Here is a 26754-nt window from a genome sequence, read left to right as displayed (position 1 = left end):
GCTGCCTTCTGAAAGCCCTTCTGTCTTCGCTGACAACACACTCCCAACCAAAGGATGCTTCCTAGAAGGCTCCAAATTGATATCATCGTCTGGTATTGGTCTAGACAGAGTTTTTCTGGGGCTAGCTAGAAAATGTCCCTTTCTCTGTGGAGCAAACTCATCCATCCCTGTGTTCGGATGAAGTACCCCTTGAACTAGCACCCGACATTCTAGAAGTCGTGACTCCTGTTGCATAGATGCCTCCTGCAGTTAACGGTCAATGAGGTAGCTTCACTCTTGAAATGCAGGGACCTCCTCTGCTATTTTGCTGTTAAAAAGCAAACTGCTAAGATAACCAGTCCGAATAAAAAAATTAATACTCTAGGGACAGCCGGGTGGCTCGAGTTGGTAAAGCGTCCACCTCTTGGTTTTGTCTCAGGTTGTGATCTCAGGGTCTTGAGATCGAGCCCCGCACTGGGCTTTGTGCTCAGGGCAGAGTCTGCTTGAGATTCTCTCTCTCACTCTTCCCCTCCTCTAAAACAAATACATAAATCTTCAAAAAAATTAATACTCTAATAATGCACATGGACTCTTGACAAATCAATGTGCTTCTGGTGCTTCAATTAAACTGAATAATGATTTAATTAGAAGACCCCTACAAAAACGCAGTTATTCCATAAATAGGGTATTAATTTTCTGCATTATGAATTTAAGAAGTGATAAATGGATGGTAAGCAATTTGCATGATTGATATTGACCCTTCATAAAAGTAGCCTGTGTTTTTTTGTTTTGTTTTGTTTTGTTTTCATGTGATTTCTATAACACACTGTGAAAAAAAATCAAAGGGCACTAGTCAGGAATCTTAAAGTTGTACAGGACAGGAATGCAGCTCAGTCTAGATGAAACAGAAAGGAAACATGCAGAACCATGTGGCTGGAAGCTCTGGGAGTGACTGGTCGCTAGGTCCCCTGGAACTTTGTTTCTTGCCATTCCTAGAATACTGGCTTCATCTTAGACGCATTTCTCCATCTGGTGGAAAGAAAGTTCTCCTTAGGATTTCAGGATCTCAGAAAAACTTCCTCACCAATCCTCACGCATCTTAGGGCTTCTGTTGGTTCAGTGAAGGTTGGATGCAGGTTTGGGGACATTTAAGTGTGACTCTAATGGCCAGCCTGGATTACAGGCTTATCCTATGACTAAGGGGAGTTGTTCCTCCTTGGATTGTAGCAAATAGGGGAGAAGCCATGCCAGGCACAAGGATTGTCGCTTTTAAAGGTGAAGGAATTTAGGGCAAAGGAGCATATATGGTTACGGGGGGAAACAGACGTTTGTGTTGCACCATACTTGGTGCCAATCTTGGTTCTGCTATTTATTCATGGAAAAAGTCTTAGAATTGATGTCCTAAAACATGTCGTAACAGAATACCCAACTTCTTGATCATCTGCTGTAGGTTCTTGAGGGGTGTATAGAAAGAGGATCCCTTTCTGGTTGGAACTTTGGACTGAAAGTCTCTTGATGAGGTGTCTGGGGACCTAGGTAAACATGTAAAAACTTTTTGGGACATTTCCTTTTGGGGGGGGGGCATTTCCGTAGACCCATATTCTATTCTTGGTCTGTGGGTGTAGTAACCTGCTATTGGTAACCTCCCACAAGGAAGAGAAGGGAAGAACACTTACCCATTAGGGGCATCTTGGTCTCCTCTGGCCAAAGGTTCCTAATCTAATATCATTCAGTCTTTACATCCTTTTTCTTAATAATCCAATGTCATTGTTCTTCCTCCTTGTGAGGTAGACAAGAGAGAGAGAGAGATGACTCAGTTCTGTCTAGAGCTTGGATGGAGCCACCAAGGGAACCCGACTCAGGCATGGCAAAGGCTGGAGGGATGAACGTAGAGAACAGTAACAGCAGATGGGATTTAGGAAGCACGTGTGTCTCCAACATCAGCGAGACTGGTTGGCTGTCTGCAAAAGGAGTGGCTCAGCCCTCTGACCTGGCCCAACAGACCATCCAATGGCCTGCCTTGGGAGGAGGTAACACTACCTCTTCTGACACGTGGGTCAGAGTGAAAGGAATGACATAGGATTAGTTCCCAATGTACAAATCAATTGTGTACTAAAGGTTAACTTATAAATATGTTTATGTTTCTGTGGATAAAAACACTTCCCTAGTTCCAAAGTTATAAATGGTGTGTAGGTCCCTAGGCCACTGTTTATGATAGAATTATCATCCACAATGTTGAGTATCAGACAAAAATATTATTGTGAGTATACGGCATTTCTTCTGCAGTATGATTTAAAGACTACATGCAAGGATGCAAGGCGTTTTGTCCGTTGTTAAATCAGATGGAGCAAAGTCTCCTCTCTGTGGCTCGCTCCCTCTGCTGCATTAACCTTTCTCTGCTGCAATCTCTGTCAGAGCTTCTGTTACACATACAAAGGGCCCTTAGCTTCACTCTGGTAGGGAAGTCTATCCAGCCCCTTTGAGGTCCCCAACATAAATAGGGGTCACAGAAAACTTTGGAGCCAAAGGAGGTATAAATATCTGGGTGGGAGTGGTGTGGAGCTCACGCAGAGTAACAGGAAGAGTTTCTAGAATGTGCAATGCAGCTGAGCCTCATGCTTGAGGACTCACACAACAGAGACGAGCCATTAGTAAACTGAAGTTGAGAGGTGTTACCATAATTGTTTCAAGTATCGTATTATTTTTTCATAAGAAAGAACATATTACCCAAACAGCCAAACTCCCAACGTCCTTCCATTGCATCGTCATAAATTATTCCCATGAATGGAATTTCATTTTGAGAAAGGACATGGTGTCATAGGACACATTTTGGGAACTGGACGCAGAGGAAAAGTCTCAGGATTCTTCAGTGCTGGGGGGTTCCTTGGTGCTTCAATGGGTTAGGCAGCTGCCTTGAGCTCAGGTCATGATCCCAGGGTCCCAGGATCCAGCTCCACATTGGGCTCCCTGCTCAGCAGGGAGCCTGCTTCTCCCTCTGCCTGCCAGCCCCCCTGCTTGTGCACACATGCTCTCTCTCTCTCTCTCTCTATCTCTAGTCAAATAAATAAATAAAATAAAATAAAAATAAAAATAAAAATAAAAATAAAAAGATTCTTTGATGCTGGGAGCCTTGTTACAACCTCCAGTGAACAGGTGTTTCTCAACAAGATGAATTCCTCACTAAACAGCCCCAAACATGTCAACAACATCTTTTGCCCTATGTGTCTGTCTCTTGGACTTCACTTTTCATGTTTTTTTTTTTTTTTTACGATTTTTATCTATTTGTGTGTGTGTGAGAGAGAGAGAGAAAGTGTGTGTGCACGAGTGGGGTAAGGAGCAGAGGGAGAAGCAGACTCCCCCCTGAGCAGGGAGCCCAACACCAAGCCTCAATCCCAGGACCCTGAAATCATGATCTGAACCCAAAGCAGATGCTTCCCCGACTGAGCTTCCCAGGGCCCCCTCAGACTTCATTTTTAAACAAATGATTGTAGATGAAAAGGAAACTTGGCTGGAAAAGCCGCATGTCTGTGTCACTGTGCCAGCAGGTGTAAAAGCCTCCCTAACCTGGCCGTGCACTTGGCCTCTTGTTTTCCTTCACGCACCTGTAACGTGGTAGGGGTGCGGAATGAGAGTAGAAATGATTATAAGCTTCAGAGCATTTAGCCCACAATCTATAAAATTACTGGGTAATAAAGATGCTGGAAATCCGTTAAAGTGATTTGCCCTCCCTGTGATTCCCATGGGTGATGGGATTGGACCAATCGCATAGAAAGCTCCCGGAGCGCCGTGGTGCCCTGGAGAGGACTCCGGGCCTCTGCCTCTGGCTCAGACCGTCACAGAGGAAATCTGGTCTTCACAGAGCAAAATGTGTTCAAGTTATTGGAAATGATAGTGATGCCAACGTAGAGAGGGTAAACGGGGTGTTCGGATACTGGCTTAAACGTTTGGAAATCCAGAGACGGTGTGAGATCAAAGTACCCTCTCCGCCTTGGTATATGTATGTAGCCGTCGAAGTCCAAAGACCGACACAGGCTAGTCACTTTAAAATAAGTTGCTTACATTTCCAACATAGAGATCTGTTAGGAAGACCGTGGCCACTGACTCCACCACCAAGACATTTTTAACAACGGGAAATAGATGGCCTTCGCATGGAACCTTAAAGCAGAGTGGACAACTAGAAGATAAAATAAAGTCTTCTCTATAATTTTCTCCACTCACAAAGGTAACGACTGTTCACTCTTGACTTCTTCTTTAGTATCTTCTTCCCGGGAAGATAATGCACGCACTTGCACACACAGGCACCCACACACTCGGCCCGTGTGCCTGCTTGCAGCTGCCCATCCGCAGATAGCTTGCTGGGTCCCCGCCATCCCCTGCCCTGCCGAGGGATCGGTAACAGTGGCCCCAAGAATCCATAAGGTACGTCTTGCCTCTGGGTTCCTCTTATCCACTTCTTTGCAATTTAGCAGAATTTCTGTCTTCCTCGAGCCCTGACTCCTTCATGCTATTTAGTGAGTCTCCCATTCGGCTCAGAGACTAAAGCAGTTCTATGGAAAGTCCAAGAGAAACCAACAAGTAAACAATAATTAAGAAAAGCATTGCTGAATAGGTATTCATATCTTTTTTAAAATACATTTTATTTATTTATTCATGAGAGACAGAGACAGAGAGAGAGAGAGAGGCAGAGACACAAGTAGAGGGAGAAGCAGGCTCCACACAGGGAGCCCGATTCGGGACTAGATCCCGGGACCCCAGGATCGCACCTTGGGCTGAAGGCAGGTGCCAAACCACTGAGCCACCCAGGGATCCCCATATCTTTCAATACTTAAATTATTTTCATGAGAAACGAGTAACTTGGCGGTTCCTGGATTCCACATATACGTTCGTTATATACACTTACATATTGAAAAAGATGTCTCGAGGCGACACGGTGGCTGTGATTTACCCATCGGCCGACCCCTGGTCACTCTACTCTGCATGATGCAAGGATGTCACCCTGACCACAGGAAAGGGTACTGGCAGAGAAACAGCAGCCGTGGATCGTCAGTGTGACAAATGTCTAGCTGGCCGTCAACATAAAGGACTTTTTGTAGCCTGTAGATTTCCCAATAAATATAGAAATGTCTGCTTCCTCCTGGTGACCTCACAGGAAGGGGTCTCGGAAGGTGCACCTGGGTCAGGAGGGAGGGGAGAGGAGGACGTGTGTTTCTAAAAACCTAGGTTCCTTTTGTGGGGGGCTTGCCTCTCCCTCAATTTCAGAATACCGGGGACACCTGTGCCCTGCTAGATGGGCCGAGAGGCTGTGACATGCTCGTGCTATCGGAGGGGCGGGGGGTGTTGGGGGGCTTGAGTGAACTCTGCACCCCTTCCTGGGGCGGGAAGCAGGTGTTCACCTGTCTGGAGAGGAGGAGCTTCCCACACTCCGTCCCACGGTCCTCAGCAGCCTTTGGTGGAGCACAGCTCTGCGCCGGGGCCCTGGGTGCTCCAAGAAGGACAAGCTGGGTGACAGCAAGAGGGACATGAGCTGCCATGGAGGTGCCAGGGAAATCCCCGGAGCTGAAGGCAGATGTTCCTTCCAGAGGAGGCTCCGGAGAACTTCCGAATGCACTGCCCTTTAGCCAGGGGAAGGCCGCACAGCCCGGATGGTCGTGAAGGGTCTTGAAATCACCAAGCAGTGACTCCGGAGCCGCCCGGGCGCCCCTGGGGGTGTGTTCACTGAGCAACTGGGTCCACTTGGAGACGCCTCCCGTGACTCGCGGAAAGTTTGGTCCCGCCACCAACCTTATTATGCCTTATGCCTCCGTTCCAGTTTGGTGTCAGGAAGGAGGGGGATGAGCTGGCCGCCCGCCTCAAGCAGCGTCGCTTTCCCTTTGGCAGGTGGCTCCCCAGCCTCCAGGCACCCTATGCGGGGACATGTGACGCGGGCTAGAGGGCTCCCCCAGGACCCTGGCGTGAGCTGCACCCCGAGGCTGAGCAAGGGGAGCAGTGATTCCCGCAGCCACATACCCTCTAAAACTTAGATTTGACCATTTTGCCAAGAGACAAGACCCAAGGCGTCTACATCGAACCCATTGGGCGCTTCGGACGTTGGTGGCAGCCCAGAGCCTTCCCCTTCCTCCTCCGACATTCCGTGACGTGGGGAAGGGCTTCCCGCCTTCGGGTCATGCCCCCCCCCCAGACCTTCAGGCTCCCTGCTGCCTCGGCACTGCTCACGGCCCGGATGACCGCGCCCGCCACCCGCCCTGGCCCCGGGCCACGTGCAGCCAGAGAAGGTGACTTCATCGGAAGATCGGATCGAAAGCGCCCATCAGGCCAAAGCAGATCCCGAGGCAGCCAGGAAAGCATCTGCCCAGCAGCGGCCCCTCCACATCTGTGCACCGTGCAGCCGTGACCTTTGACACCCCCGCTTGGCAGATCCGACCATAATAGGTAACTTTCCCTTAAAAATGCCCTGAAGCATAACTGAAAATGGAGCTGACCTCTTCAGGCCACTGATGCTCTTATGGAAAAAGAATAAAGCAACTTAGAAGGCCATTAAGACCCGAGGGCGCCTGAGCGCGGCCGGAACCAGCTGGGGATCCCTGTCACCTGCTCTGTGCGCGGCAAGGGGGCCCGGCCACCCGCTGCCGTGGTCGAAGCCCCTAACTTTTCCCTTCTGCCTAAGCCAGCGTATTATTATTATAATATATAATATATAATATATAGTAATATAATAATTATATTATTATTAGAGTTTTATAGTAGAAGAATATCGTTATTTTTAGTTAAGGTCAATTCTTAAACGTGCCCGGTGACTTGGACTTACCCAGACGGCACCAGGGAGTGAGGCGTGGGACCCAGCAGGTGTCACCGGAGCCAACGGGCCACCGGTTGCCCAGGCCCGGCGTTGTCTGCGGGTGTGCGGTGGTCTTGCGCTCCTCGGGGCTTATAGTCTGGGGGGACGTGGACGTACTGCTGCAGGGGTGTTCCTGTCCCCCCTCACCCCCCAATTCATGTGTCGCAGACTAACCCCCAGTGATGGCGTTAGGAGGTGGGGGCCTTTGGGAGCTGATTAGGTCATGGAGGGGGAGCCCCCACGATGGGACTAGTGTTGCTGCTCCAGGAGGAGACAGGTGAGCCGCGAAGGGGGCTGTCGCCAGCCAGCCAGCCGCCAGCACCTTGGTCGCGGCCCACAGCCCGCAGAGCCGAGAGGGATGGAGGTCTGTGGTCCCCTGCGCCCCGGCCCCACGGTCAGTTCAGCAGCCCGAGCTCACGAACGCACAAGTGGGCACACAACAGCACGGTGCCGCACAGAAAGCTAAGGGAGGGTTCTGGAAGGTGGGGGCCTCCAGACCCCGGAAGGAGGGATCTCCCACAGGAGGCAGGGGGTCAGGAAGACGCAGGCGGCACAGGGGTCCGGGCTGGCGCTCCCGGCCCACAGAGCTGGGGGGTTGTGGCCCCGGCGTTCCAGAACCGGGGGGAAGGAAGCCAGGGTGAGCAGACCGGGAAGGGAGGCCAGTGGGGACCAGTGGGGCCAGGCCTACTCAGGGTTTATGGGCGCCTCTACTTGAAGAGAGTCGGGAGGCTGTCAGCAGGGACTCAGGGATCCCCCCCAGGACGAGCCGTGGGCTGGTGGGAGAGGGACCGAGCAGGTGAAGTCAGGTGAGGCGGAGGGGAGGGCCCTGGATTTGCAGGCCGAGCGCTGCGTGCCATGAAGGGGGCTGTCAAATTTCCTCTGGGCGCCACCCCCTCGCGGGGCGCCTCCGGAGTCCCTGTGACCTCTCCAGGTGCCAACAGCCTTGTGTGATGGCCGAGGTGACCACGGCCCACAGGGCTGATCCCGGGTCCTGTGCCCCGCACCTCCTGAACCCAAATCCCAAGCTCCTTCTATGCCGCCGCTGGTCTTCGTCGTCTTGAGGCTCCCACGACCGAGCCCTGGCACCGGGCTTTCTCTTCCGCCTCCCAAGACATGTGACACGGTGCAGACGGAGCATGGAGAAGGGGCCCGTCGGGCGTGGGCCCCGGGTCGGCTTAGTTCGCTGTCAAAGCGAGGGTCTCCCACCCTGGGATTTCAGTGCTCGGAAGGCCCTCTGATGCAACAGCCTGGGGCCCCACGATCCTCCGCCTCGTCCTTTGGCTGGGACGTGACAGGTGCAGCCCTGGTCTCTGCCTGCGGCATCCAGACGCACCATTCAGCCGGGAGACCCTGCAGGCATGACTTCCTTTCTTTCACCAGGTTGGGTGTTAATCCAAATCCAGTGCTTTTCCCCAGTTAGCACCTGCACACAGAAAGGCGGGATCTTCTTATACGACATCTCCCCCCTCCACCACCTCCTGGGGAGCTGCGCCTACCCTGGCTGGGTCCCCCAGCTCCGGATATTGTCGCCGGAGAGCGTATTCCTCTAGGAACTGTCTGCCCTCTGCAATCCTGATCTGCAGCCGGCCGCCTTCATTGGCCTGGGCCTCACGTCCACGTGGGACACGCACATTTCTCAACAATTACCCCTTTACGCTGAGCGGTGCATATCTTTTAGCTTCTAAACGTTTCCTCTGGTGTTAAGACAAGAACTAAAGGTCCCTCTCTCTGTCTGTGGTTATAGATATAAACGTTCACCAGCAGCACATCAACTCCATGGCGATGGTTCGTCCACTTGACAGATGTTCAGTGAGGTTCTGCTAACTGCCAGGACCTGTGCTAGGCATTGAGAACACAGAAATCAGATGCATCTCGGGTCTCAAGGAATTGACTTCCAGAATGAGCCAGATTGGGCTAACTGTGCACCACTAACGAACGTGCTTAGAAGCAATCACAAAATCTGGCAAAAAGCTCAGGGTCTCAGCAGCTAGTTTCCGCAAGGCCTGTCAGCTGGGTGCTGGTCTCGTCTGTGGCCTGCGGAAAGCAGACAATGCTCCCCTAACTCCTCTACTTCTTCCTACCCCGAGTTTCCCCAACTGGATGATCTGTAGGGTCGTTCATGCTACTCATAGGGGAAGGCAAGCTCTGTAAAAACTTGTTTCACTGGAGCACCTGGGGGGCTCTGTCGGTGGAGCATCTGCATTCGGCTCAGGTCATGATCCCGGCGTCCTGGGATGGAGCCCCACATCATGCTCCCTGCTCAGCGAGGAGTCTGGCTCTTCCTGTCCCTCTGTCCCTCCCCCCCCCCCCACTCATGCCTCCTCTCTCTCTGTCTCAAATAAATAAATAAAATCTTAAAAAAACATGTTTCACAAATCTTGTGACAAGTTGCAGTCTCCATGCCGGGTCAGTGCCATGGCCACGACCTAGGTAGTAGGGTAAACAGATGCTTTTCCTGCAGCGAGAACACCAGCGGCCTGGGGCCCGGAGATTCTTGGGGTAACGTGATGGTTTGAGGGAGCAAAATGGCTCTGAGAGGCGTCCCAGGAGCGTATTTTTAGCCTTACTTGCCAATCCAGGGTGAACTGCTTTGGTGGTACAGGCCAGGCGATGGCAAGAGGGTGTCCTTCAGGTCAATTTGCCAGGTGGCGAACCCTTCCACTATCAGATGATAGATACTGTGCTGCTAGCGGTCTACCTAAAAGCATTTTTTTTTTTTTTTAAATCAAGAGTAATCATGGATGTACTCTCGTGCATCTGATCTGAGCATGGACAACAGCTAAAAATAACCAAAACAAGCAAACAAACAAAATCCACAAACCATTTGAAAGGCGCAACCACTCAGAGCAAAACTATGAAAACAATCCCTTCCGTAGAGAACACGTGTTCTAGGTGGGCCCGTGGCGAGCTGTCTTCTCCATCCTGCCTTCTTTCCTCTCTGACTTATTTTTACTTTCTGTTTGAGTTGGCTTGGTTTTATTTTGCCCTACATGGTCTTTGCAGTCAGCCGCTGATAGGGTGGCCGGAGTGAAAGTCCATTCTGCCCACGCTCCGCGGAGCTCAAAGCCAGTGTTGTCAAGAATTGCTTGACGTCAAGGCTGACTTTTAAATTTGCCAGAAAGGCTTTCTTTGGAGCGAGGTCTGGACCGTCACGTTCTCTTTTTAGAGAGCTACTGCTGGCTGCAGGAATTCGAAGCCCACAGGCTACATTTCTAGATTTTCAATGCATCGCATAGATGGGCAGAGGGACCTCAGACGTCGCCATTAGTTTGTTTTTTTGTTTTGTTTTGTTTTTTGCATTAGCACATTTTCATGTGCCATTCATATATTTTCTTCCTTCTACCCACTGTTCTTAGAAAACTCACTTAAAAATAATTTGTTTCTTTCTTGTTTGAATGTCACAGATTTAGTCACCTTGTGTTTTAGGATGAGCTCAGATTTTAATAGTTTTACTTCAATTGAAAGCCTATCTTTGGCTTGTTTACGCTTTCAAACAGGCCTCTCTGAATGTGCCTCTCGAATCCATCTAATCACCTCGCCGAGCTCCTACTTTCTGACACAAAATGACTTTTGAAACATTTTCATTTTCCCTTTCTATTTAATGTACTCCAGTCCACTTTTTTTTTTCTTTTCCTTTCCCTTTTTTTTTTTTTTTTTTACAGTCCGTCATGGAGTATTTGTTTACCAAATGTTACTTTTCTTGGATCGAATCTATTTTTGAAGAGCTCAAAAGCAAACAACTGTTTGAAGCTGTCAGGCTTCATTTTATTTATGCATGAATAACACAAATAACTGGAAAATGACCTAGCCTGTTTTTCTCAGATTTAGATAGAAAAACTGCTTCCGGGCAATGTTTATGCCAAATGGCTCATGCCAAGTTTCCAGTTTCGGTGCCAACTGGTATTTGCAGCCAAGTTGTAAACCTTTGGTAAACATGGTTTAGAATAGACTCGCAGACCCAACCTGGATGGGGGTTCAAGTGGGACTGGTGAGAATTTACTGAGAATAAAGTTTAGCAGGAACAAGAGGGGAAATGGGCTGGCTGTGAAGAGCTCCCACCAGAACTCGGAAAATATATAAATGATGTTTATGACTGAAATCCCAGTAGACTCATTTAGGCATTTTCTGTATTTCCTTTGCCACCAGTTTGAGTAGCTCGGTGCTCCAAGGGAAGCAGCCAGCAGCCTTGTTCAGCCTCCAGGGTGGGGACAGAGGCCTTGAAAATTGCACAATGTGGATGCTCACTGTGTTCCCATGCATCCATCAAGATGTATAAGAAGGAATCAAACATTTCCTTTTAGAATCTGCTCAGCGATATTCATTCAACTCAGCATCCTCTCTTCTGACACCCTCCCTCCAGCATGTTCTCTCCAAGACCTGAGGGAGATCACACATGTCTCGAGTTCCTAACCATCTCATCTATAGCTTCCTACTTCCTTGGAGTAACACCCCCACTCTTGACTGGGACTCCAAGACCCAGCAGGTGCTGTTCCTTCTGTGTATAAGCTCGTTACGTCCCTCGAATCCCTGTGTTAGGACAACTGTTGGTGATCCCCAAAATTCATATGTTGAATCCTAACCCCCATTATGATGGTGTTGGGAGGTAGGGCCTTTGGGAGGTGATGAGGTCACCTCATCATGGTGGAGTCCCCATGATGGGATTACTGTCTTCATAAAAGAGACCTCAGAGAGCCTGCCTGACACCACCCACCTTGTAAGGACACAGCAAGAAGGTACCATCCATGGACCAGGGAGTGGGGTCATGAGACCCCAGAGTTGCTGGGACCTTGATCCTGGACCTTCATCCTCCAGACAGTGAAGAAGAAGCATCTGTTGTTTGAAAGCACCCAGCCTGTGGTGTTCTGTGACAGAGCCTAAGCAGACAAAGACCCCCATTCGAGCTCTCAGGTTTGAGCGAGACCAACACCCTTGCCTGAGCTTGTTCCTGCTGCTGGAGTTTGGCTGTCTCTGTGTGAGACATGGTTTTTGCCTCTTACTTGTCTCATTCCTTCTTGCTGCTCAGGTCTGAGGTCAACTGGCATGGCCTCCGACAGGCATCTCCTAAGACTCATTTAAAGTAGCTCCCACCTGCCCAGCGCGACCCCCCAATATCTCCATCTAATACATTCTTGGGCTTTTCTTCACTTAGGTGAGCTTGATAGCTTAGTTATTTAATTACTAATTGGAGCATAAATGTGATTAGAATGCAAATTTTATAAGAGCCTGGACTTTTTCTACTGTTTCTTAGTATATTCCTAGGACTGAATAACCCAGAGAGTACTCAATAACTCTTTGTTGAATGAGACAAATGTTTATTAATCCAACATCTCCTATTTACAGGGCAAAATGCCCAGAGCTGGGGTGTGGGACTGAGTAAGATAAAACGATGCTCACAGAAGAGGTTGGCTAGCTGTGTCTCCTGTGAACTTGGTCTCAGGAAACCAGCAAGGGGCCAGGCTGTGCCCAGAAGGCCCAAGGCTGATATCACCTGGGCCCTGGGTCCTGCATCTTGACTCTTGGATGCTGGGTCCTACTCCTGCATCCTGAGTCCTGGATTCTGGGCTCTGTGATCCCATTCCCTATATCCTTGGTCCTGGGTCCTGAGTTCTGAGGTCCTAGTCCTACATCCTTAGTCCTGGATCCTGGGCTCTTAGGTCCTGCTCTTATATCCTTGGTCTTGGATTCTTGGTCCTGGGCTCTGGGTCCAAGGTCCTGTATCCTGAAGTTTCTGCCCATCCCCCCTGGCTTCCTACTCACTTGGCCCTACTACCCTTCCCAACATCTGGCTGGTACAAGCTGCTGTCTCTGTCTCCATCCAGGGTTGTGCTTGGACCTGCAGATGGCTGCAGGTGCCAACAACCAAGGACCCAGGCCTGTATCCCAAGGAAGATTGGTAGGGAAAACACATCTTCATAATTTGTTTTTTTTCCTTGAAGAGGCAGGTTTGCTTTTTTGGGTTTTGGCTTGATTGATTCAGTTATCACTCGACCTGAAGGATATCTTCTCCTCTGAAGTGTGAGTCCTCCCGGGTGGCAGTCGCACCCCTGGTGGGAGTCTGAGCCCTGCCCAGGCCCTCCAGGGAGCCGCGCCACAGAAATCGGGACCTTGTGGGCATGTGGTAAGAGGCGTCTCCACTGGTGTTCAAAGTTAAGTAAAATAAAATAAAGTACATAAAGTAAAGTAAAATAAAAATAAAAGTAAACTATAATAAAATAAAGTGAAAGTAAATAAAGTAGAATGAAATAGAATAAACTAGCCTGACCCGAACTAATATAAAACAGAGGGACTGGTCTCTGAGTCTAATCCGCCTGGGCTTGACTACAATTGCTGTGAAAATCCTGTTCCTACTTTTGAGCCTGAGGCTCTTGGGCACCAGAGGACCTAACTCCCTGGGGACTCCAAAGGGGACAAGATCCCTTTTCTTACGTCTGGGTTTGTGGTCCTGGTTATATTTGAAGGCCTGTGGTCCCTGTGACAGATTCTGGAAGACACTGCCTGGGACCCGAGCAAGCTGGGTGTTGGGCAGAGCTGGCCGCGTCACCAAGAGGAAGCGGGTATCCAGCTCCCAGCTCCCCCGGCTGCCTCTCCCCGCCAGAGTGGGCGCTGCCCCATGGCACGTGACCCACCCTCCCCACCGGCCAGAAGCCTGCTTTCTGTGCCTGCCCAGTGAGCAAGGGCACTTGCTCCAAGTTCTCCAAGGTGACTTCCCATCGCTTCAACTCCAGGCTTCTGTGGAGCTATTGAGGGAAGGATCTCGAGCACTTAAAGCGTTTTGTGGGAATCCTAACACCGGTCACGGGACAGCAAGTGTCAAGGCACACGAGAAAACGTTTTGCCAGATTTCCACTCATGCCAATCTCTATGCAAAATTTCGTACTTCACTACTGTCCTCCAACCTTTTAACAAAAATGCAAAAACAATTCCATGTCTTAAGTATGAAGGCATTAAAAATATTAGAGCATACTGTCTTGGGTTATTTTGCTGACACTATAAAAAAAGAGAGAGAGAGAGAGAGAAAGTTCTTGCAAGCCTAGTGGCAGTTAGGGAGTATTGTCAAGTCAGAAGGATGTCAAGACAGATGAGCCCCAAGTTCAGCTAGAAACGTGGCTGTTACCGCCCTAAGGAGATGTTGCGGCCCACATTTCTAACCGAGAGTAATCTCTCTGCTCCCCATGTAGCTTCTAGGGTGCTGCTGCTCTGCTGGCGCTCGGCTGCCAGGCATCGGGAGGGCTTTGATGTGCTCATCCAGCAACAAGACAACATCAAAAGGAGCCCCTACTCTGGTAGTGGGGGTGCGGGAAGGGGGTACAGACGCTGTTTCACATGCCCTTTGCTGAGAGCCTCTGAGTTTGGAGTCTCCGGGGCTGCTTTGAAAAGCAAGTTCCCGAGGAAAGAAGCCAGAAAGTTCTCTGAAAACAGTAGTGGGAGCTAATCTCTAATAAAACAAAACATTACCATTCATCTGGAAAGATTTCATACATCAAATGCAAGTTCAATAAAGAAGACGATTTGATTAACCGATGCTGACTTCCTTTTTAGTATTGACTTTGAAAGGAGTTCACAGCTATAAAAAGGCCAGGCACTGACTTGAAAGCCATAGACGCTGGAGATAGAACTGAGGACGTATTTACAGGGGGGCTGCACGTCACAAGCGTGTTTGGGGAAAAGGGCTGAATCAGCGCTGATGAATTTTAAGTAATGGATGAAGAAGTAAATGATAAATTCAAGGCCCAAATCCCAACATCGTGTAAAACTTGCTGTATTTAGCATGTACAGGGCCTGGACCATTTCAAAGAAAAAAATGTTTGAGCATAGATGACATACAACGTGATGGTAGTTTCAGGTGTACGACATAGTGATTCCACTTCTCTCCATGTCATGCTCTGGTCTCCCAGGTGGACCCGCCATCTGCCACCAAGCTGCACTATTACCACCTCACTGAGTATATCCCTGTGTTGCACCTGTTACTCCCATGACTTCATTGTCCGGTAGCTAGAGGTCTACACCTCCCATTCCCCTTCACTCATTTTGCTGAACTCCTCCCTCCCCTCTGATGACCATCTTTCTGTTCTCTGTATTTGTGGGTCTGTTTTCTAATTTTTGTTAGTTTATTCTTTTTGTGTTGTTTTTTAGACTGCATATATGAGTGAGATCATATGGTATGCGTCTTTCTCTGCCTGACTTATTCTATCTAGCATGATATGCTCTTGGTCCATCCATCCTGTCATAAATTGTAAGGTCTTATTCTTTTTTAATGGCCAAGTGATATTCCATTGTATGTATGCACCACATCTTCTTTATTGATTCATCTACTGATGGAGTCTTGGGCTGCTTTCATATCTTGGCTACTATAAAAAAAATGCTGCTATAAACAGAGGACTGCATATATCTTTTCAAATTAGTGTTTTGATTTTCTTTGGGTAAATAGCCAGTAGTGGAGTTTCTGGGTCATGGGGTATTTTCAAGTTTTTTGAAGAATCTCCATGCTGTTTTCCATGGGGGCTGCATCAACTTACATGCCCACCAAGAGTGCACGAGGGTTCCATTTTTTTCCACACTGTCACCAACACTTGTTGTGTCTTGTCTTTTTGAGTTTAGCCATTCCTGCAGGTGCAAGGTGATATCTCATTGTGGCTTTGATTGGCATCAAAACCTGGTCTGGGCCATTTATTTGAACACAATTGACAGCTATCTTTTGCTTCGTGGTAGCTAGAGAGATGCCCCTGGCTCATTCCCTCTCCATGTTTTGCCTGAGGCCCAGAGAACCCCAATTGCACAGTTGCACATAGCCTGGCATTTTAAGCAGCCATGCAACCTCTCTCTTCTAGCCTGAAAATTCAGGTATGCTGGAAGTGTTGTCTCACATAGAGACTTGGAGGTAGGGGACCCAAACATAGTAGGAGAACTCAGTTCTCTGAAGACCTGAGAGAGCCACACTCTGCCATCCTTAGGGTGGAAACTCATCCTCATGGTCCAAAAAGGGGCGGGGGTACTGGTCATCACATCTATGTTCCAATTAGCAGGATATGGGATAATATAAAAAGACTCATTTTGAGGAACCCCCTAGAAGCTGCCACATGGCACTTTCCTTCACATTTAGCTTCACTTTAGAGGGTCTATTATGGGCATTTGTCAACATAAAATCCAGGAGTTGGAACATCAAGAGAAGGAATATTAGAGGACAATCATCAGTCTCTATTGAGATGAGAACAGCTGATGTAGAGAGAGTGCTCAGCCCCAGGACAATGAACAATAAAATGAAAAATAATGAAAAAAAAAAAAAAAAACATTGTTCAGGTTGGTAGACAAGATTCCAGCAAGAGCAGGATTCTGTGGGCAGGGCCGAGACCCTATAAAGTCGACAGAAGGGAAATTATTAAAGCTGAAAAAAACCTGTGGATCCTGCTAGAAATGATCCAGAAAGATGAGCATAGAGGGGGAGCTTTTCTCACGGTTGCTATGGGTTCTTAGAGTTGTAAGAAATTTGGATTCATCTCTTTCAACTTCTAGCAAAAAAATTCTGAATAAACTTGAGTCGTGCCTTCAATCACTCCTCGGTGGACATTTCTTGAGCCGTAAATAGGCTGCCATCTCCGGAAATCAGCAAACAGGAGACTCTTGCCCTTGCCTTGTTAACACCCAGTGCTAGTTAAACAGATTTCCACCGCTTCTCTAGCCGGTAGTTAAACTGGCATTTACAGGCGTTGCCGTAACAACGGATTGTAAAGTTAGACAGTCAGTTGATTTCCGTAGCTATCCCCAGGAAAATAGTAAATAAACATGTCTAGACTTATCCATATGCATTATCACTTTTACTAATTGATCGAGTCATCCGGACATTCTTGGCCCTCAATGGTACTGAGTTGACTGGAGGTTTACGTACGTGTCTGAGTCACAGAACTGAACAGATGGATGTGTGGTTTTCACTTGGCAATTGATTCGTGTGGTGTTTAATTCATTTCAGGACTTTTAAATGGTGCATAATTTAGGTTAAAGCTTCTGAGCGGCTCTTGACTGCAAAGGGGCCTCTCCTCATGGAACAGGTGTCTGCGACCATGTGCTTCTGCTCTGCATCCCCGATTGACACCAAACTTCAGGAAAACTTTGGAAAAGATTTCCTCTGTATTTATTTAGGAGATTTATGCTGGGCCTTTACAATCACTGTAGCTCACAGCTCTGGGGAAGAACAGGCATATTGACAAAACATGGCACCGAAGAGCGGAAATGCAGCCCAATTAAAACGAGGCAGCTGATTTCACGGAGGCCGTGGGACGATTTGACCAGAGTTCCTGTTTTAGCTCAGTTGGGTCTACTTCGAAAACACCCATTCCAGCATCTTGGAGACTTGTTCAAAAGGCATGTCACCCTGCCTTTTAATTAAGTTAATTTAGTGGGTGGCAACACGGCATTTGAAAGTAGAATTGCATAGAATATAATAGATTAAAATATTGTAGAATATAATGGAACTGAATCAGATGGAATAAAACAGAAAATATCAGGGAATCTGGCTTCAATAAGACTAGGGAAGGTTCTATACAACTATGTGGGCAAGTAGATGCTCCTGGTGACCAGGGTGAGCCTGGAAGGAGCAGCGATGGACCATCTTCCTGGTCCAATTCTATATGGTGATGGAGATTTCCCTTCCTTCCCTGCTCCTGTCCGTCCTTCTGTTCCTTCCTCCCTTCCTTCTTGCCTTCCTGCCTTCTTTCTTTTTTCCTTCCTTTTTTCCTTCCTTTGTTCCTTCCTTCCTTCCTTCCTTCCTTCCTTCCTTTTTTTTATTCTTTATTTTCCCCCCACCCTTATATCGAGTCACAGTTGCCAGGACACTGACTCCAGTGTGGACCATCCCTCAGATGTTCACTACAAGCAGAACAGGAAGATAATTATTACACTTACAATTATACCTTCCAATTCCAAAGAAGCTGTGTAACCTTTCAGAAGTAGCAAAGTACAATTTCAAGTGAACTTTCACTCATTTATAAATGTACAAACTTCCAAGTTCCTGATGTCTCCTCCTCTGGCCCCACCACCTTTTGCAGGAATGGAAGCCTTTAAAAAAACAATCACTCTACATAGGTCCTCCTGCCTAAAAAGAAAATAAAACTTCCTTTTGCATAACCAGTCACAAGCGTTTGAGTCCGATTTGCAGGCCCGCACTGTGAGCTAGGTTGAGCCTTGGATCTGGAATCCAAAAGGAGCTCACCAACCCACTTATTAAAACAAACACGTATGAAGTCAGTGTGCATCATCAGGAAGGGGATGGAAGTCAATCTGAACAAAAATTGGTCTAGCTCCTGCCCTTATGGGGTTTTCTAGCCAGAAGGGAAGCACACATTCGTCCATTAGGACGATTTATAAAACCCAGTGTATGGTGCCTGCAGCTGACAGTGGGCCACACACGTGTGGGGCTGGGGGTTCTCAGGGGAATCTCTACTTTTCTGTTCCATTTTGCTGCGAGCCCAAGACTGCTCTGAATAATGAAGTCTACTTAAAAATAAGACAAAGGAACAATGATAGCGGTGAAACAATACAAAATTGTAACCATGAAAATGCTCACACAGAGAGGTACCTACTACCACCAGAGGAGATTTTTTAAGTGATCTAATTTTTCCTGTTGAACCTGATGTCAAAATAAAGAGTTGGTGTAGACCAAGCAGACAGATGATGTTCTGGCTGGAGATGGGAGCATGACTGGGAGGGAGGAGGGGCAGACTTGGGAGGGCTCTAGAATAGGGGGGACCCCCTGCCTCATGGGTTTGGGCCAAAGAGAGAGAGAGAGAGAATGAGAGAGAGAGAGAGAGAGAGAGAGAGAGAGATGACCCCAAGGGAGGACACCACGCCGGGGCAGGCCGTAGAAGCTTGAAAAGGATTTTTTATCTCATGCTGGTGGGAAATTGTTTAAGACTTTGAAGCAGGGAAATGCTGTAACAACACCGGCTTCTTTTAAACATTTTGTCCCCACTGTCTTCTGTTTACAGAGGCGGACGCTGCCGAGAAGCACACAGATCAGTGCATTTTCACACATGTCCCCGGGTCACTTCACCACCCAGGTCAGAACGGAGACTTCCGTCCACGCCAGGAGCCACCTGCCCCTGCCCGGGCCACACCACCTCCACCCCTCCGACACTCACACCGCCCCGACTCCGCGGCTGTAGTAGGGACATTTGTGTGCGGAACCGATTGTCGATGTGAGCGACCTGATGAATTTGAAGGTGTGTGGAGCAGGACAAAGCACACAGGACGCGGACACCATGTGGTCGCAGCCGTCTGAGGTTCAGGCTTTCTTTCTGAAAGAGTGGTTAGGCCTCATTCTAGAGTCTAGAGCGGAGACAGGCCCAGGGCCTGGCAGTAAGCCAGAGGAAAGCCCTTCGCTGTCGTGAAGGAGGGAGCCGGGTGGGCAGGCGTTCTGGGGTAGGCTCCGTGCGGCCGATCCCCGAGGGGCAATCCTGCCCCTGCCGACGGTCACTTCTGAGATCCGGAGCGAGACCCCCAAATGTCGGATGCCTTGGGTCCCTCCTCTGCATGTGGCGAGGCCAATGGTGCTGTTGGTTCCATGCAAAGCATGAACCCGGTAAGAGGCGTCAAATGCGGTGACGGTGTCGGGCACATGGCGAGTGCCATCCGAGCACTAGCTCTTGTTGTGACGAGGGATGTTGGCAGGACCCATTTCAGCATCGCGTATTTTCCATGCACGCACACCGAGTCGCCACTCCACACTGTTGTGAGAGGGGAACACAACCCGGGAGACACACATGTGGGAATCTTGCCATCAAGGTTCCATGAAACCGTATTTTGAGTTAGAGAAACACTCCAGGAAAGTCTGTTAGACGCCGAAAGGCACATCTTTGGCCAGGGGACAGTCCAGCAAATGCAGCCTGTATTCTGAATCTTTACAAAACAACTTTATAAATTTCCCTTTACCTGGTGGTGGCCACTTTCATAATTGCTGGTGCTGCTGCCCAGAGTATGAAATTAAACACTTTTTTTTTTTTTTTTGGCAGAAAAAGCCTCCAGCTGATTTTTCTCTCAAATAATGTGGGGTGATTTTTAAAAGAACTCAGACACACAAAATCCTATCTTTTTTTAAGGCTTCAGGAAGGGGTCTTCAGAAAGAGTGAAGCAAATCCAAAATAAAAGAATCTTTTTCTTCCTTCTCTCTTTCTTTTTTTTTTTTCCCCCTTTTAAACATTTTAAGCAAACTGTATATATCTGGACTCTGCTAGGCTGGTGGGATTTCTTTCTGATTAGAAGACAAATCCTATTTTTGGATTCCCCTCTTTCTCTATATCCATTTTTATTTCTTAAAAAAAGAAAAAGGGTTAGCTGCCTGCCAGGGCATGGCACCCTGGTCTTAATAGAGAAATCCGAAATCTAGGCCAGCGAGAAAACGAGTCTTTGAGGTCTCCACGCTTCACCATGGGACGCACTTGGCCTTGGCCTGCAGCCCTTCGGAAAACGCGTTCCCCTCGTGCGGGGCCTGCCCTGCTGGCCCCCAGCCCGGCGCTGCGGGTCTCATTAGCTCTTCAGGAATTCTCAACCCACCCCCGAATGTGGTCCCACAGGAGCCTGTCAAGGCCCCTGCTTTTCAACGCTCTGGGGGAGCGGAAGGGGACACTTTCAAGATCCCAGACGGACTGGCATGGGGCTTGGAGCAAGACGGAGACACCCAGGTAGCAGGCCATGAGGGAGGCAGACAAAAGGGAACAGACCCAAGCCACTCCTTCTAGCAACTTCTGAAAGTCACCCTGTGTGTATTTTGAGAACAGAGGGACAAAGGGAGAGGATAAACTTTTAAAGAAGGAATGACAACGCAGCGCGACCATGAGACACAGGCGGTGCTCCCCGTGGCCCGAGCTCGGGCCTCCTTATGAGGGTCTCTGCAGAGCAGGGAGCAAATGCTTCAGTAGAATGTTCCTAACAAAGTGCACCAGGGCACCCACAGCACGTGCAGAGTCCTCTCCTCGGGGTGGGTTGCATCTACAGGACAGGCTTCACCCCTTCATGCCATCCTTGCACCTGCTCGGCCTGGCTGGCGGGCGCGGGCTGCCTCTGGGTCTGCCTCTCCAATGCTCCTTGCTGCTCCCCAGCTCCCAGGGGCCTTTTGCTCCTGAGTCTGGCTCTTCCACCCCGTGCGCTGCTCCAGCCATTGGGGCTGGTTTGCTGGCTCTGCTCAGAGTAGGTCTGCGTGGTGGGTGGAGGAGTGAGACAGCATCTGATAGGCGGTCGCTAGTCTAGAGCCTTGGAGGTTTTGTTTTTTTATTTTTTTGTTTTCCTAAAAACATTTCTTTGTCCTCATCAGTCTTGAGTTTTATTACAAATGCATCCCCAACCTAAACTTTTTAAAAAAAGAGTTAGCCCAGGGATGCCTGGGGGAGCTCAGCGGTTGGGCACCTCCCTGCAGGGGCCTGTTTCTCCCTCTGCCTGTGTGTGTCTCTGCCTCTCTCTCTCTCTGTGTCTCATGAATAAATAAATAAAATCTTAAAAAAAAATTAGCCTGGCTTAGGTGTGTGCCAAGCCTTGAGCAGGGAGTGGTATGGCCAGACCCCTTGAAGGATGATGAAGTTGGTGTGGAGGAAAGTGCTGAGAAAGCAGTGCCCACCTTCGGCTCTGGGGTTGCCTCACCTGAAGCCCAGGCTAACCTATTAGGGCTTATTACCCTAACTCATTTATGTTTCACTTTGAATTGATTAAAATATTATACCTATTACATGCTCAGGACCCCAACCTAGACATGCCTAATGCTTCAAAGATACAGAAACACACGGAACCAAGGATTTATAATGAAATGTGATAGCTGCTGATGAAGCCATATTAAAATAATATGGCTACTGAGGACTTAAATGCCTCTGGTTTTTGAGCTTCTAAGAGCTGAGACCAGTTTTACTGGGAGTGTAAACTCATGGTAGTAGGTGGAATGAATTTTCGGCCTCCCCATGCATCTTGTATTCTTCAATTGAATAGTCTTGGCCTTGAGAGTATCTGGTTTGGAATCTTGGCTCAACCTCCTGTTAACAGTCTTGTAAACTCAGTCAAATTATTGAAACTCCATGCCTCAGTTTGGGTGCAACTCAGCCGACATGTTGAGTAAAAGCCAACATGTTGAGTAAAGAGGGATTTTTACTTTTCTGCAAAATGAGGATGATAAAACAATATTTAACTAATAGGTTGTTCTGGGAATGAAATCAGTGAGTGCTTGCGACGTGCTCGGGTCAGTGCCCGATCCACCACGAGAACCAGCACGCGTTAGTTCTGGGGTGGTGGTGGTTGCTCTTGTTACCATTGTAGGTGGATGAACTACCCGGTCATCTCCCTGCCTATGTAAAAAATCATCCTGGAGTCAAGTTGCACATTCTGGAGACTCTCAAACTCACTAGTGTGGATGGATGATGGCCTGTTCGTCACATCAGTAAAGGCTTACTGATCCACCACCAGACCCAAGTTAGACTGATGGGTGTGATAAAACTTTGGGCCAGGGGAGTTCCAGAATCATTCTTATAAAAGATACCAAAAACACTTATCAAGAAAAGATGACCTGTCATAATTAAAAAACAAAACAAAACAAAACAAAAAACCTTCTAGGAGGGGGAAATAAATACCCACAAATGATATCAACCATTAGATCGGAATACTGGTCTTGGAATCCAGCTGCGTTGCCAGTCTCAAGGTCAATCCATTCCCACTGGCTAAAACCCTGGGCCTATTATTATAGGATCATATCTTGCTAGAAGTTATAAAGACCAGGTGCCGTGCAATCTTTTGTTATCTGGAGAGGCAGGGAAGGAGAAAAAAACATTTTTTTTTTTTTTAGGATTTATTTATTCCTGAGAGACACACAGAGAGAGGCAGAGACACAGGCAGAGGGAGAAGCAGGCTTCCTGTGAGGAGCCCGATGTGGGATTCGATCCCAGGACCTTGGGATCACACCTGAGCTGAAGGCAGATGCTCAACCGCTGAGCCTCCCAGGCATCCCAAGGAGAAAATCTTTTATCTGTCAACTCGGCCAATTCTGCATCCTTTATAGTTAAGAGTTTATGCTTCTGTGTATTTATTTCATCTTGCATATTATCCCAGGCAACAAACAAATGCCATTGGATGTTTTAATATTTTGACTGGGATTCACCTTAGCTAGGTCATTTAGCTCACTAGGTGCATGTTATAGAATGACTTGTGTCCCCGTCAAATCTATATGCTGAAGCCCTAACTCCCCATGTGGAGATGGGGCCCTTCAGGAGTTAGTTAGGATTAAATGAAGTTATCAGGGTGTGACCCTGACCCAATAAGCAGACGAAAAGACACCAAAGAAGTATCTTCCCTTTCTTTCCACTCACAGAGAAGAAGGGCCTCATAAGGACACAACGTCTGCAAGACCGGAAGGGAGTTGTCATCAGGAACCAACCCCCCCAGCACGTAATCTTGGAATTCCAGCCTCCAGAACCCTGAGAGAGAAATGTCTGTGATGCTCTTTTACGGCGGCCGAGCTGACTGACATAGCGCTTTCCAGGTTTCACATGATTTCGGCACCAGAAGGCTCACCAGCCTGTCTGCTTCACCAGAGCGCCTCTCTTCAACTTTCATGACTCCTTTCTCCTGTTTCTTGATGCTTCAGAGACGGTGCCTCGAGAGCTTAGACTCCCACTGACACTCTCCTCCAGGCTATTCCTGTTTTCTAGGCTCTTTAAGACTTTACTAAAACTCTTCTCAAGTCCCTTAGAACTTCTACACGCTGCTGTCCCAGAGCCGGTGCCCCTTAGGTCAAGATTCGTCATGGCAACAGCCTGCTTCCGGTACTCCCATCTCTTCTCGTGTCGGGAGCTGCATAGCACATCCTCCGGACGTTGCATGGCATCCAACAAGAGCAATGATTTGTCTCGTTCCTGGATCTGTGATTTGTGCAAGCCCAGGATGTGGTCTGGGGTGATCTGTGAGGACGCACTCCTAAGATGGCGCCCCAGCATGGCTGGCAAGGTGTTGTGGGGTGTTGGCTGGGAGCTTGGCTGCGGTGGAGGGCTGAGGGCTGTGGTCACTTTTCTGTGGATCTCTCCTTGGGTCTTGGACTTTCTCCCTGAAGAGAAGAAGTAGGGATGACCGTTTCTTGGGATCTGGATCTAGAACCTGGCAGTTTCCTTTCTACCGTAGTCAATGGGTCAGGTTGATGCAGAGCACAGATTCAAGGGGGGGGGGGGACAGACACCCCACATCTTGATGGGAGTAGTGTTAGGAATGGAGAGCTATGTTTAAAAACTAACCATATTTTAAAAAAGCAGAAAAACTTAAGGGGTCACATTTATTAAATTCGAGGGCATGATGCCCTCAACAATAGGGAAATTATTTCACATTTTTAAAAATAAAAGCCACTTTAAATCGTATTATTCCTTTCAAAGTAAAGAGCATGCAACAAGAACTTGAAAATTAAATCAACTAACCCATATACTGATGGCTTTATCTCTGATTCTGTGACAGTGGTCCACCGAAAGATATGTAAATTTTAAAGATTTCACCCCAGCTAAGGGTCAACTCCATGATCTCGTTTCCTCATCTTTGAAGTAAAAATGGAATCAACCCTACAACTTGACCTTACGACCCTTGGACTGTAACTAACTCATGTTCCTCTGAAGGTTTTATGTTCCATCACTTAACCCGTGGAGCTCAAGTTGCAACGTTTTAAAGTATATAACCAATAATTTATAAATAACCGTAGCTTTTTAAAAATTTATATACTCTCAAAATGAGCATGACCTCCAAGTTCAAATACCCAAGGAAATGGCTTTTTGGAGGGCCTGACATAATAAGATTAAATTTAATTTTAAATTTGCATTTAATTTGCGGTTGGGTTTGAAACCACTTCTTGCTAGGCAAAGTGCTTTTTCTCCACAGCCTTTATGCCTCTGCTGCACTGGCCCATAAAGATGCCAGTGGAATCCCTCACCTTTCTACCAGGGGTCCTTAAGTAATTTTAGAAACATGTTTTATTTCTGACTTTTTGAAAGCAGGAATAGAGACAAAGACACCTCAGTCAATGGCTCAAGGACACACGGAAAGGCTCTTCTCTCTTTACGAGTGTCCTCCTCTCAGTGCCAGGCAGGGCTGTTTAATTGACACTTTGCTTTTAGAAAGCACCCGTTATTGGTACCTGACTTGGTCTACACTGAAGAGCAAGTGCATAATTTGTGCAGTGTATTTTCTCACAGGGTTAGCGTCAGACGATTTTCCACGTGAAGCCTATTCCAGATCATTAACACTACTTTTTTTGAATTTTCATGCCCCAACTGGGTAGCCCCACCTCAGAGATGATTAGCAGATCTGTAGGTTAGCGATTTCCCTCTTATAAGATACACTCTGCCGCATTATCTGTCCATAAGAATTTAGCATGACTACTACATTGATATTTATAATTTATCTTTTGCTTTTATTTATATTTATATATTTATATATATTTATATTTTATCTATAAAGATAAATCATTTATTTATTTATTATTTAAATTTATTTTTTATTTATTTTTATTTATATATATATATTAAGATTTATTTATTTAGTTAGTTATTTTTTGAGAGAGAGAGCTCACATGTTCACGCAAGCAGAGGGAGGGGCAGAGAAAGAGAGAACCTCAAGCAGACTCCCTGCAGAGCACAGAAGCCCGACATGGGGCTCGATCTCATGACCCTGAATTCATGACCTAAACTGAAATCCAGGGTTGGCTTAACTGACTGAGCCACCCAGATGCCCCTATTTATAGTTTTTAATATCTTTATTTTTTAAGGGTAATTATAAGTTTACAATAAAATTGAAAAGTTATACACCACTCCACATGTGTACAGCCTCCACACTATCGACGTCCCTCACTAGCGTGGAATGCTCGTTGCCGAGGATGAATGCCAACCATCACCCGGGGTTCGCCCCTGGTGTACCTCCTCTAGGTTTGGACTAATGGCTTTGAATATCTGTATGATGACCTGTATCTATCATAAAATCCCACGGAGAATTTTCATTGCCCTAAGATTCCCCTGTGCCCCACCTGCACATCTCTCCCCACCCCCATTTGCAATGGTGATCACTGTTATAGCTGTGCCTTTTCCAGAATATCATAGAGATGGAATTGCATAGGGTGCAGCCTTTGCAGATTGGCCTCTTTCACTTGGTAATGTGCATTTAAGTTTCCGCCATGTCTCCTTCTTGAGAGCTCATTTCTTTTGAGTGCTGAGTAATATTCCATTGTTTCTTTTTTTTTTTATTCTTTTTTTTTTTATTCCATTGTTTCGATGGGCCACAGTTTACTCACCCATCCACCTGTTGAAGGACATCTTGGTTGCCTCCAAGTTCTGGCAATTGTAAATGAAGCTGCTGTAAACAGCCGTGTACAGGTTTTGGTGCACGCATACATTTTTAACTCTTTTTGAGTAAATACGAAGGAACATGTCGTTTGTTTTTGTGACAAGAAAAATATCTAGATTTTTTTGGTGATATAATTGAACTCCAACACTACAATTCTGCATTACTAAAAATCTGATAGACATATTCTTCTCCTCCCAGAGTTGTATAATATTCTGTGTCTTTGTGTCCCGTGCAAATAAGTAGAATAGTAAATGTGTACACATTCATCTGTGCATATATAGTTTTTATCCCAGCAAAAACGGTGCAGAATGACTTGATGCTTCTCAACCTGTGGTAAGCCATGTCTTCATTTTATATTTGGGGATATGCAGAGATGACAGTACCATTTTTTTTTAAATGCAGAATTCTCTTTTCTCCATTTGCTATCTGAAACTTATCACTAATATTTTTTTCTTAGACTTGCCATTTTACAACAAAATGATATCATTCTTCCTTTAACATCATATATTAGTATTTTAGGAAGGGCTATAGAGACACATTTTTTTTTAGATACACATTTTTAATTCAGTGTACTTTTTAAAAAAGGTTTTATTTATTTATTCATGAGA

The 26754-nt window shown here is 47.3% G+C and overlaps 1 long non-coding RNA gene across 1 annotated transcript in view; it reads left to right on the top strand.

Annotated features, from left to right (window-relative positions):
• Positions 1–24503, top strand: part of LOC112659073 (uncharacterized) — a 30185-nt gene extending 5682 nt beyond the window's left edge. The window contains exons 2-3 of the long non-coding RNA XR_003136152.2: positions 18793–19026; positions 23145–24503. This is a non-coding gene — a long non-coding RNA (uncharacterized LOC112659073). The remainder of the gene's footprint in view (positions 1–18792; positions 19027–23144) is intronic.
• Positions 24504–26754: the final 2251 nt, after the last annotated feature.

This window comes from Canis lupus, chromosome 2 (assembly GCF_003254725.2).
Source record: "Canis lupus dingo isolate Sandy chromosome 2, ASM325472v2, whole genome shotgun sequence".
In the NCBI taxonomy this organism is placed as follows: domain Eukaryota; kingdom Metazoa; phylum Chordata; class Mammalia; order Carnivora; family Canidae; genus Canis; species Canis lupus.
Note: the sequence above shows the minus strand (reverse complement) of the source record. Positions and strands in the feature narration are given on the sequence as shown.